This window comes from Arachis hypogaea, chromosome 2 (genome assembly GCF_003086295.3).
Source record: "Arachis hypogaea cultivar Tifrunner chromosome 2, arahy.Tifrunner.gnm2.J5K5, whole genome shotgun sequence".
NCBI classification, from domain to species: domain Eukaryota; kingdom Viridiplantae; phylum Streptophyta; class Magnoliopsida; order Fabales; family Fabaceae; genus Arachis; species Arachis hypogaea.
The window spans coordinates 52218499-52229489 of record NC_092037.1 but is presented as its reverse complement, the minus strand read 5'-3'; the positions used below and the strand labels follow the sequence as shown (position 1 = coordinate 52229489).

The 10991-nt window shown below is 41.2% G+C and overlaps 1 non-coding gene across 1 annotated transcript; it reads left to right on the top strand.

The window, feature by feature from the left end:
• Positions 1 to 4776: 4776 nt before the first annotated feature.
• LOC112767127 (small nucleolar RNA R71) lies at positions 4777 to 4884 on the top strand. Its single transcript, XR_003184748.1, has one exon. It is a non-coding gene; the product is annotated as a small nucleolar RNA R71 (small nucleolar RNA).
• The last annotated feature ends 6107 nt before the right edge of the window (positions 4885 to 10991 follow it).

The window sequence follows — 10991 nt, the reverse complement described above, 5'->3', positions numbered from 1 at the left end:
TCTCTGAATCAGATTTTTGCTCAGGTCCCTCAATTTCAGCCAGAAAATACCTGAAATCACAGAAAAACACACAATCTCATAGTGAAGTCCAGAAAAGTGAATTTTAACTAAAAACTAATAAAAATATACTAAAAACTAACTAGATAATACCAAAAACATACTAAAAACAATGCCAAAAAGCGTACAAATTATCCGCTCATCACAACACCAAACTTAAATTGTTGCTTGTCCTCAAGCAACTGGAAATCAAACAAGATAAAAAGAAGAGAATATGCAATGAATTCCAAAAACATCTATGAAGATCAGTATCAATTAGATGAGCGGGGCTTTTAGCTTTTTGCCTCTGAACAGTTTTGGCATCTCACTCTATCCTTTGAAATTCAGAATGGTTGGCTTCTTTAGGAACTTAGAATCCAGATAGTGTTACTGATTCTCCTAGTAGAGTATGATGATTCTTGAACATAGCTACTTATTGAGTCTTGGCCGTGGCCCAAAGCACTCTGTCTTCCAGTATTACCACCGGATACATACATGCCACAGACACATAATTGGGTGAACCTTTTCAGATTGTGACTCAGCTTTGCTAGAGTCCCCAATTAGAGGTGTCCAGGGTTCTTAAGCACACTCTTTCTGCCTTAGATCACAACTTTATTTTTTTTTCTTTCTTTTTCTTCTCTTTTTTTTTCTATTTTTTTTTCGATTTTTTTTTCATTGCTTTTTCTTGCTTCAAGAATCATTTTTATGATTTTTCAGATCCTCAGTAACATGTCTCCTTTTTCATCATTCTTTCAAGAGCCAACATTCATGAACCACAAATTCAAAAGACATATGCACTGTTTAAGCATACATTCAGAGAACAGAAGTATTGCCACCACATCAAAATAATTAAGCTGTTATAAAATTCAAAATTCATGCAATTCTTTTTCTTTTTCAATTAAGCACATTTTTATTTAAGAGAGGTGATGGATTCATAGGACATTCATAACTTTAAGGCATAGACACTAATGATCACAAGACACAAACATAGATAAACATAAGCATAAAATTCGAAAAACAGAAGAATAAAGAACAAGGAAATCAAAGAACGGGTCCACCTTAGTGATGGCGGCTCTTTCTTCCTCTTGAAGATCCTATGGAGTGCTTGAGCTCCTCAATGTCTCTTCCTTGTCTTTGTTGCTCCTCTCTCATGATTCTTTGATCTTCTCTAATTTCATGGAGGATGATGGAGTGTTCTTGATGCTCCACCCTTATTTGTCCCATGTTGGAACTCAATTCTCCTAGGGAGGTATTTAGTTGCTCCCAATAGTTTTGTGGAGGAAAGTGCATCCCTTGAGGTATCTCAGGGATCTCATGATGAGTGGGGTCTCTTGTGTGCTCCATCCTCTTCTTAGTGATGGGCTTGTCCTCATCAATAGGGATGTCTCCCTCTATGTCAACTCCAACTGAATAACAGAGGTGACAAATGAGATGAGGGAAGGCTAACCTTGCCAAGGTAGAGGACTTGTCCGCCACCTTATAAAGTTCTTGAGCTATAACCTCATGAACTTCTATTTCTTCTCCAATCATGATGCTATGAATCATGATAGCCCGGTCTATGGTAACTTCGGACCGGTTGCTAGTGGGAATGATTGAGCGTTGGATAAACTCCAACCATCCTCTAGCCACGGGTTTCAGGTCATGCCTTCTCAATTGAACCGGCTTCCCTCTTGAATCTCTCTTCCATTGGGCGCCCTCTTCACATATGATTGTGAGGACTTGGTCCAACCTTTGATCAAAGTTGACCCTTCTAGTGTAAGGGTGCTCATCTCCTTGCATCATGGGCAAATTGAATGCCAACCTTACACTTTCCGGACTGAAATCCAAGTATTTCCCCCGAACCATAGTAAGATGATTCTTTGGATCAGGGTTCACACTTTGATCATGGTTCTTGGTGATCCATGTATTGGCATAGAACTCTTGAACCATCAAGATTCCGACTTGTTGAATGGGGTTGGTAAGAACTTCCCAACCTCTTCTTCGGATCTCATGTCGGATCTCTGGATATTCACTCTTTTTGAGTGAAAAAGGGACCTCGGGGATCACCTTCTTCAAGGCCACAACTTCATAGAAGTGGTCTTGATGCACCCTTGAGATGAATCTCTCCATCTCCCATGACTCGGAGGTGGAAGCTTTTGCCTTCCCTTTCCTCTTTCTAGAGGTTTCTCCGGCCTTGGATGCCATAAATGGTTATGGAAAAACAAAAAGCAGTGCTTTTACCACACCAAACTTAAAAGGTTTGCTCGTCCTCGAGCAAAAAAAGAAAGAAGAGAGTAGAGGAAGAAGAAATGAGGGGAAAGGGAATGGCTTTTGTTTTCGGCCAAGAAGGGGAGAAGTGGTGTGTATGTTGTGTGAAAATGAAGGAGTGAAGGAGGGTTTATATAGGAGTGGGGGAAGGGTAGGGTTCGGTCATGGATGGGTGGGTTTGGGTGGGAAAGTGGTTTGAATTTGAATGGTGGGGTAGGTGGGGTTTTATGAAGGATGGATGTGAGTGGTGAAGAGAAAGATGGGATTTGATAGGTGAAGGATTTTTGGGGAAGAGGTGTTGAGGTGATTAGTGAATGGGTGAAGAAGAGAGAGAGTGGTATGGTAGGTGGGGATCCTGTGGGGTCCACAGATCCTGAGGTGTCAAGGAAAAGTCATCCCTGCACCAAATGGCAAGCAAAATCTCGTTTTATGCCATTTCTGGCGTTAAACGCCGGGCTGGTGCCCATTTCTGGCGTTTAACGCCAGCTTCTTGCCCTTTTCTGGCGTTTAACGCCAGTCTGGTGCCCCTTTCTGGCGTTAAACACCCAGAATGGTGCCAGACTGGGCGTTAAACGCCCATCTGCTAACCTCACTGGCGTTTAAACGCCAGTAGGTGCGTCCTCCAGGGTGTGCTGTTTTTCTTCCTGTTTTTCATTCTGTTTTTGCTTTTTTCATTGATTTTGTGACTTCTCATGATCATCAACCTAAAAAAATAAAATAACAAAGGAAAATAGTTAATTATAAAACATTGGGTTGCCTCCCAACAAGCGCTTCTTTAATGTCATTAGCTTGACAGAGGACTCTCATGGAGCCTCAGAAATGCTCAGAGCTATGTTGGAACCTCCCAACACCAAACTTAGAGTTTGAATGTGGGGGTTCAACACCAAACTTAGAGTTTGGTTGTGGCCTCCCAACACCAAACTTAGAGTTTGACTGTGGGGGCTCTGTTTTTGAGAGAAGCTCTTCATGCTTTCTCTCCATGATGACAGAGGGATATCCTTGGGCCTTAAACACCAAGGATTCTTCATTCACTTGAATGATCAACTCTCCTCTATCAACATCAATCACAGCCTTTGCTGTGGCTAGGAAGGGTCTGCCAAGGATGATGGATTCATCCATGCACTTCCCAGTCTCTAGGACTATGAAATCAGTAGGGATGTAATGGTCTTCAACTTTAACCAGAACATCCTCTACAAGTCCATGGGCTTGTTTTCTTGAGTTGTCTGCCATCTCTAGTGAGATTTTTGCAGCTTGTACCTCAGAGATCCCTAACTTCTCCATTACAGAGAGAGGCATGAGGTTTACACTTGACCCTAAGTCACACAAGGCCTTCTTGAAGGTTATGGTGCCTATGGTACAAGGTATTGAAAACGTCCCAGGATCCTGTCTCTTTTGAGGCAGTTTCTGTCTAGACAAGTCATCCAGTTCTTTGGTGAGCAAAGGGGGTTCATCCTCCCAAGTCTCATTTCCACATAACTTGTCATTTAGCTTCATGATTGCTCCAAGGTATTTAGCCACTTGCTCTTCAGTGACATACTCATCCTCTTCAGAGGAAGAATACTCATCAGAGCTCATGAATGGCAGAAGTAAGTCCAATGGAATCTCTATGGTCTCATTTTGAGCCTCAGATTCCCATGGTTCCTCATTGGGGAACTCATTGGAGGCCAGTGGACGCCCAGTGAGGCCTTCCTCAGTGGCGTTCACTGCCTCTCTTTCCTCCCAAAATTCGGCCATGTTGATGACCTTGCATTCTCCTTTTGGATTTTCTTCAGTATTGCTAGGAAGAGTACTAGGAGGGAGTTCAGTAATTTTCCTGCTCAGCTGACCCACTTGTGCCTCCAAATTTCTAATGGAGGACCTTGTTTCAGTCATGAAACTTTGAGTGGTTTTGATCAGATCAGAGACCATGGTTGCTAAGTCAGAGGTATTCTGCTTAGAACTCTCTGTCTGTTGCTGAGAAGATGATAGAAAAGGCTTGCTATTGCTAAACCTGTTTCTTCCACCATTATTATTGTTGAAACCTTGTTGGGGTCTCTGTTGATCCTTCCATGAAAAATTTGGATGATTTCTCCATGAAGGATTATAGGTGTTTCCATAGGGTTCTCCCATGTAATTCACCTCTTCCATTGAAAGGTTCTCAGGATCATAGGCTTCTTCCTCAGATGAAGCTTCTTTAGTACTGCTTGGTGCATTTTGCATTCCAGACAGACTTTGAGAAATCATATTGACTTGTTGAGTCAATATTTTGTTCTGAGCCAATATGGCATTCAGAGTGTCAATCTCAAGAACTCCTTTCTTCTGACTAGTCCCATTGTTCACAGGATTTCTTTCAGAAGTGTACATGAATTGGTTATTTGCAACCATTTCAATCAGCTCTTGAGCTTCTGTAGGCGTCTTCTTTAGATGAAGAGATCCTCTAGCAGAGCTATCCAAAGACATCTTGGATAGTTCAGAGAGACCATCATAGAAAATACCTATGATGCTCCATTCAGAAAGCATATCAGAAGGACACTTTCTGATTAATTGTTTGTATCTTTCCCAAGCTTCATAGAGGGATTCTCCTTCCTTCTGTCTGAAGGTTTGGAGTTCCACTCTAAGCTTACTCAATTTTTGAGGTGGAAAGAATTTTGCCAAGAAGGCATTGACTAGCTTTTCCCAAGAGTCCAGGCTTTCTTTAGGTTGAGAGTCCAACCATGTCCTAGCTCTGTCTCTTACAGCAAAAGGGAATAGCATAAGTCTGTAGACCTCAGGGTCAACCCCATTAGTCTTGACAGTGTCACAGATTTGCAAGAATTCAGCTAAGAACTGATGATGATCTTCCAATGGAAGTCCATGGAACTTGCAATTCTGTTGCATTAGAGAAACTAATTGAGGCTTAAGCTCAAAGCTGTTTGCTCCAATGGCATGGATAGAGATGCTTCTCCCATAGAAATTGGGAGTAGGTGCAGTGAAATCACCTAGCACCTTCCTTGCATTGTTAGCATTGTTGTTGTTTTCGGCTGCCATAGGTTCTTCTTCTTTGAAGAATTCGGTCAGGTCCTCTAAAGAGAGTTGTGCTTTGGCTTCTCTTAGCTTTCTCTTCAAGGTCCTTTCAGGTTCAGGATCAGCCTCAACAAGAATGTTTTTGTCTTTGCTCCTGCTCATAAGAAAGAGAAGGGAACAAGAAAATGTGGAATCCTCTATGTCACAGTATAGAGATTCCTTTAGGTGTCAGAGGAAAAGAAAATTAGAAGACAGAAGTAGAAAATTCGAACTTATCAAAGGAGATGGAGTTCGAATTTTGCATTAAGGGATAGTGTTAGTCCATAAATAGAAGGATGTGAGAAGGAGGGAAGTAATTTTTGAAAATTAAGTAAAAGATTTTGAAAACATTTTTGAAAACACTACTTGATTTTCGAAAATGAAAGTGGGAAAGAGATCAAGTGATTTTTGAAAAAGATTTTGAAATTAGAAATCAAAAAGATTTGATTGAAAACTATTTTGAAAAAGATGTGGTTAAGAAGATATGATTGGTTTTAAAAAGATGTGATTGAGAAGATATGATTTGAAAAACATTTAAAAAGATTTGATTTTGAAAATTAAAGACTTGACTAACAAGAAAAGATATGATTCAAACATTAAACCTTTCTCAATAGAAAAGGCAACATATTTGAAATGTTGAATCAAATCATTAATTGATAGTAAGTATCTTTGAAAATGGAAAGAAATTGATTTTGAAAAAGATTTGATTGAAAAATTGAATAAAAAAAAGATTTGATTTTGGAAAACTTTGAAAACTTGAAAAAAAATCTGATTTGAAAACAAAATCTTCCCCCTTGTGCCATCTTGGCGTTAAACGCCCAGAATGGTGCACATTCTGGCGTTTAACGCCCAAAACACTACCTTTTTGGGCGTTAAACGCCCAACCAAGTACCCTGGCTGGCGTTTAAACGCCAGTCTGTCCTTCTTCACTGGGCATTTTGAATGCCCAGCTTTTTCTGTATAATTCCTCTGCAGTATGTTCTGAATCTTCAATTCTCTGTATTATTGACTTGAAAAGACACAAATTAAAAATATTTTTGGATTTTTAATAATAAGGAATAATCAAAATGCAACTAGAATCAAATAACAATGCATGCAAGACACCAAACTTAGCAGTTTGTATACTTGAAGATCCTTTAGACACATGAATGAATGTATGCAATTGACACCAAACTTAAAATGAGACACTAGACTCAAACAAGAAATATTTTTGGTTTTTATGATTTTTTGAATTTTTTTTTGTGCTTTTTCGAAAATTAAGTGGAGAAACATATCAAAATTCTTAATGAGAATTCCAGGAATCAGTGCAATGCTAGTCTAAGACTTCGGTCCAGGAATTAGACATGGCTTCACAGCCAGCCAAGCTTTCAAAGAAAGCTTCGGTCCAAAACACTAGACATGGCCAATGGCCAGCCAAGCCTTAGCAGATCACTGCTCCAAAAGCAAGATTGATAAAAATCAACAAGCTCTTGTGATGATAAGTTGAAACCTTGGTCCAATGAAATTAGACATGGCTTCACAGCCAGCCAGATTTCAACAGATCATCATGAAACTCTAGAATTCTTCTTCAAGAATTTCGAAAAAAAATAAATACCTAATCTAAGCAACAAGATGAACCGTCAGTTGTCCAAACTGAACAATCCCCGGCAACGGCGCCAAAAACTTGGTGCTGTTGCCGGATTTTGGCACTGATGTTACCGGACCAAAAGCTTGCTCAAAACTTGAACAATCCCCGGCAACAGCGCCAAAAACTTGGTGCGCGAAATTGTGAACAATACTTTTCACAACTCTCATAATCCCCGGTAAAGAACCCCGAAAACTTGGTGTTCAATACCATGGCATTAACACAACTTCGCACAACTAACCAGCAAGTGCACTGGGTCGTCCAAGTAATAAACCTTACGCGAGTAAGGGTCGATCCCACGGAGATTGTTAGTATGAAGCAAGCTATGGTCATCTTGTAAATCTTAGTCAGGCAAACTCAAATGGATATAGTGATAGACGCATAAAACACAAAGATAAAGATAGAGGTACTTATGTAAATCATTGGTAGGAACTTCAGATAAGCGCATGAAGATGCCTTCCCTTCTGTCTCTCTGCTTTCCTACTGTCTTCATCCAATCCTTCTTACTCCTTTCCATGGCAAGCTTATGCAAGGGTTTCACCGTTGTCAGTGGCTACCTCCCATCCTCTCAGTGAAAATGTTCCTATGCTTTGTCACAGCATGGCTAATCATCTGTCGGTTCTCGGTCAGGCCAGAATAGAATCCAGTGATTCTTTTGCGTCTGTCACTAACGCCCCGCCTGCTAGGAGTTTGAAGCACGTCACAGTCATTCAATCATTGAATCCTACTCAGAATACCACAGACAAGGTTAGACCTTCCGGATTCTCTTGAATGCCGCCATCAGTTCTAGCCTATACCACGAAGACTCTGATCTCACGGAATGGTTGGCTCGGTTGTCAGGCGAGCACTCGGTTGTCAGGCGATCAACCATGCATCGTGCAATCAGGAATCCAAGAGATATTCACTCAATCGAAGGTAGAACGGAAGTGGTTGTCAGTCACACGTTCATAGGTGAGAATGATGATGAGTGTCACGGATCATCACATTCATCAAGTTGAAGAACAAGTGATATCTTAGAACAAGAACAAGCGGAATTGAATGGAAGAACAATAGTAATTGCATTAATACTCGCGGTACAGCAGAGCTCCACACCTTAATCTATGGTGTGTAGAAACTCCACCGTTGAAAGTACATAAGAACAAGGTCTAGGCATGGCCGTGAGGCCAGCCTCCCAATGATCTAAGAACTAGGTGTCCAAAGATGAAAATACAATAGTAAAAGGTCCTACTTATAGAGAACTAGTAGCCTAGGGTTTACAGAAATGAGTAAATGACATAAAAATCCACTTCCGGGCCCACTTGGTGTGTGCTTGGGCTGAGCAATGAAGCATTTTCGTGCAGAGACTTCTCTTGGAGTTAAACGCCATCTTTTATGCCAGTTTGGGCGTTTAACTCCCATTTTGGTGCCAGTTCCGGCGTTTAACGCTGGAAATCTTGAGGGTGACTTTGAACGCCGGTTTGGGCCATCAAATCATGGGCAAAGTATGAACTATCATATATTGCTGGAAAGCCCAGGATGTCTACTTTCCAACGCCGTTGAGAGCGCGCCAATTGGGTATCTGTAGCTCCAGAAAATCCGCTTCCAGTGCAGGGAGGTCAGAATCCAACAGCATCTGCAGTCCTTTTTGGTCTCTGAATCAGATTTTTGCTCAGGTCCCTCAATTTCAGCCAGAAAATACCTGAAATCACAGAAAAACACACAATCTCATAGTGAAGTCCAGAAAAGTGAATTTTAACTAAAAACTAATAAAAATATACTAAAAACTAACTAGATAATACCAAAAACATACTAAAAACAATGCCAAAAAGCGTACAAATTATCCGCTCATCAGCCATCTTGGTGAACTTCGGCTACAACATTATCAATCAAATCACACCGGAAGATAGAGTGATCCTCCAGTGGATGCCGCATGGCTTTATCAAGATTAAAGCTCACCTTTCTTCCATCGATCTCAAACAAATAAGTGCCCAAAAATGCATCTGATTTGAACCAGGATGTCTTCAAGAATGGCCTCCCAAGCAACATTGATGATGTCCTACCAGAGTCACCAGGGGGCATCTTGAGAATGTGGAAATCCATAGGGAAAACTAACCCCTTTATACTCACTAGGACGTCCTCCGCTATACCAACCACGGCTTTTGTCCGCCAAAACAAATCGAGCAGCCAATCGTTTTAACGGTGGAAGCTTGAGAACCTCATATACGGACAATAGCATAATACTTACACAAGCACCAAGATTGCACATACAATCAACAAATTGGACTCCATCTATGGTGCAAGTCACTAGGCAAGGGTTGGGATCACCACATTTTTTCGCCACACCATCCATTAAAGCGGAAATTGAGCTTTCCAATGGTATAGTTTCTAATTCACAAATTTTCTCCTTGTGCATACATAAGTCCTTTAGAAACTTTGCACATTTAGGCACTTGGCGGATAGCATCAAAGAGAGGTATAGTTACCTTAACTTTCTTGAACATCTCCACCATTTTAGGGTCCAACTCAACTTGCTTCTTGGTTTTCCTTGCCAATGTAGGAAATGGTATTGGAGCGGCTTCTTGCAAGACATCACCATCTTTAGATTTTCCTCCCCTTGGTTGAGTGATCATCTCTTCAACTACCTCTTGGGCTTCATTCTCTTCTTTAACCTCTTCTATCTCAACCACATCTTCATCTTGAGTGATCTCTATTGGGCTTGGCTCAATTCTCTCTTGCAATTTGGTTTCAGACCTCAAGGTAATAGCATTGATGCCACCCTTAGGGTTGGGTAAAGGTTGAGAGGGTAAGGCACTAGAGCTTGAGGCTTGAGGAGTGGGGGTAGAGGGTGGTTTCAAGCGGGCTACAGGGGCTTGAAGAGTGGATGTAAGACCGGTGAGACTAGAGGCAAGGGTTGTTTGAAGTTCTTTTTGTCCTTGAAGGATAGGTGATTTGAGGGGTTTGTGGTTGATTTGGTTGGGGTGCTTGCCTTTGGTGTGGTGGTTGGTAAGTTTGGTATGGTTTGCCTTGGTTATGTTGAGGGTATGGTTAGTTTTGTTGGTATCGTTATTGTTGATGGTTGTTGTTCCGTCTTTGGTTCCCTCCATTATCCCTTCTTCCTTGATTATAGGTATCCTGCCAACCTTGCTTGGAATTCTCATGCCAACTTTGGGTGTAGTTACCCCCTTGGTTATAGTTGCTTCCTTGTTGGTGATACCCTTGGTTCGGCCGGTTGTAGAAATTGTGGGTGGCCGCTAGGGTATTGTCTTCTTGGAGGTTTGGACAATCATCCGTGTAATGAGAGTAACAAGAGCGAATCCCACACACACGTTGGGGAACCAATTGTTGACTTTGTTGTTGAGGAGAAGGTGGAGATTGTTATTGATTAAGTTGGAGTTACTTTAGAATGCTAGTCATCTCTCCCAAGGCTTAAGTAAGGGCAGTAGTCTCACCACTAGAAGAAACGTCATTTATGGCTTTCAAATGATTGTTTCTTTGTCTAGCGTGTTGGGTGGACTCGGCCAAATCGGTGATTAATTGCCATGCCTCGTCTACTGTCCTATACTTTGTCAAGGAACCATTGCTTGAAGCATCCAAGAGGATCTTGTCTTGTGGTTTCATTCCTTGGCAAAAATAGCTAATCAACATTAGAGTGTCAATCATATGGTGAGGACAAAAGTCAAGAAGCCTTCGAAACCATTTCCAATACTCATATAGACGTTCCATTTTGCCTTGGACAATGCATGAAATCTCTTTCGTCAATCTATCCATCAAATCCAGAGGAAAGAATTTGTCTAAGAATTATCTTCTAAGCAAGTTTAATCACTAATAATCTCATTGGGCAAAGTGTAGAACCACTCTTTGGCACGCTCTTCAAGAAAAAAGGGAAGGGCATACAACCATATAGCAACTTCATCGGAGCCTTCCAGCCTAGTAGTAGAACATACACCTTGGAAGTCCCTAAGGTGTCTAATAGGATCTTGGGCAGAGAGTCCATGAAACTTGAGTAGAAGATTGATCAAAGCGGTCTTGAGTTCAAAATTAGCATTTAAATCCGGATGACGCACTTGAAGCGGTTGAAGAACAAA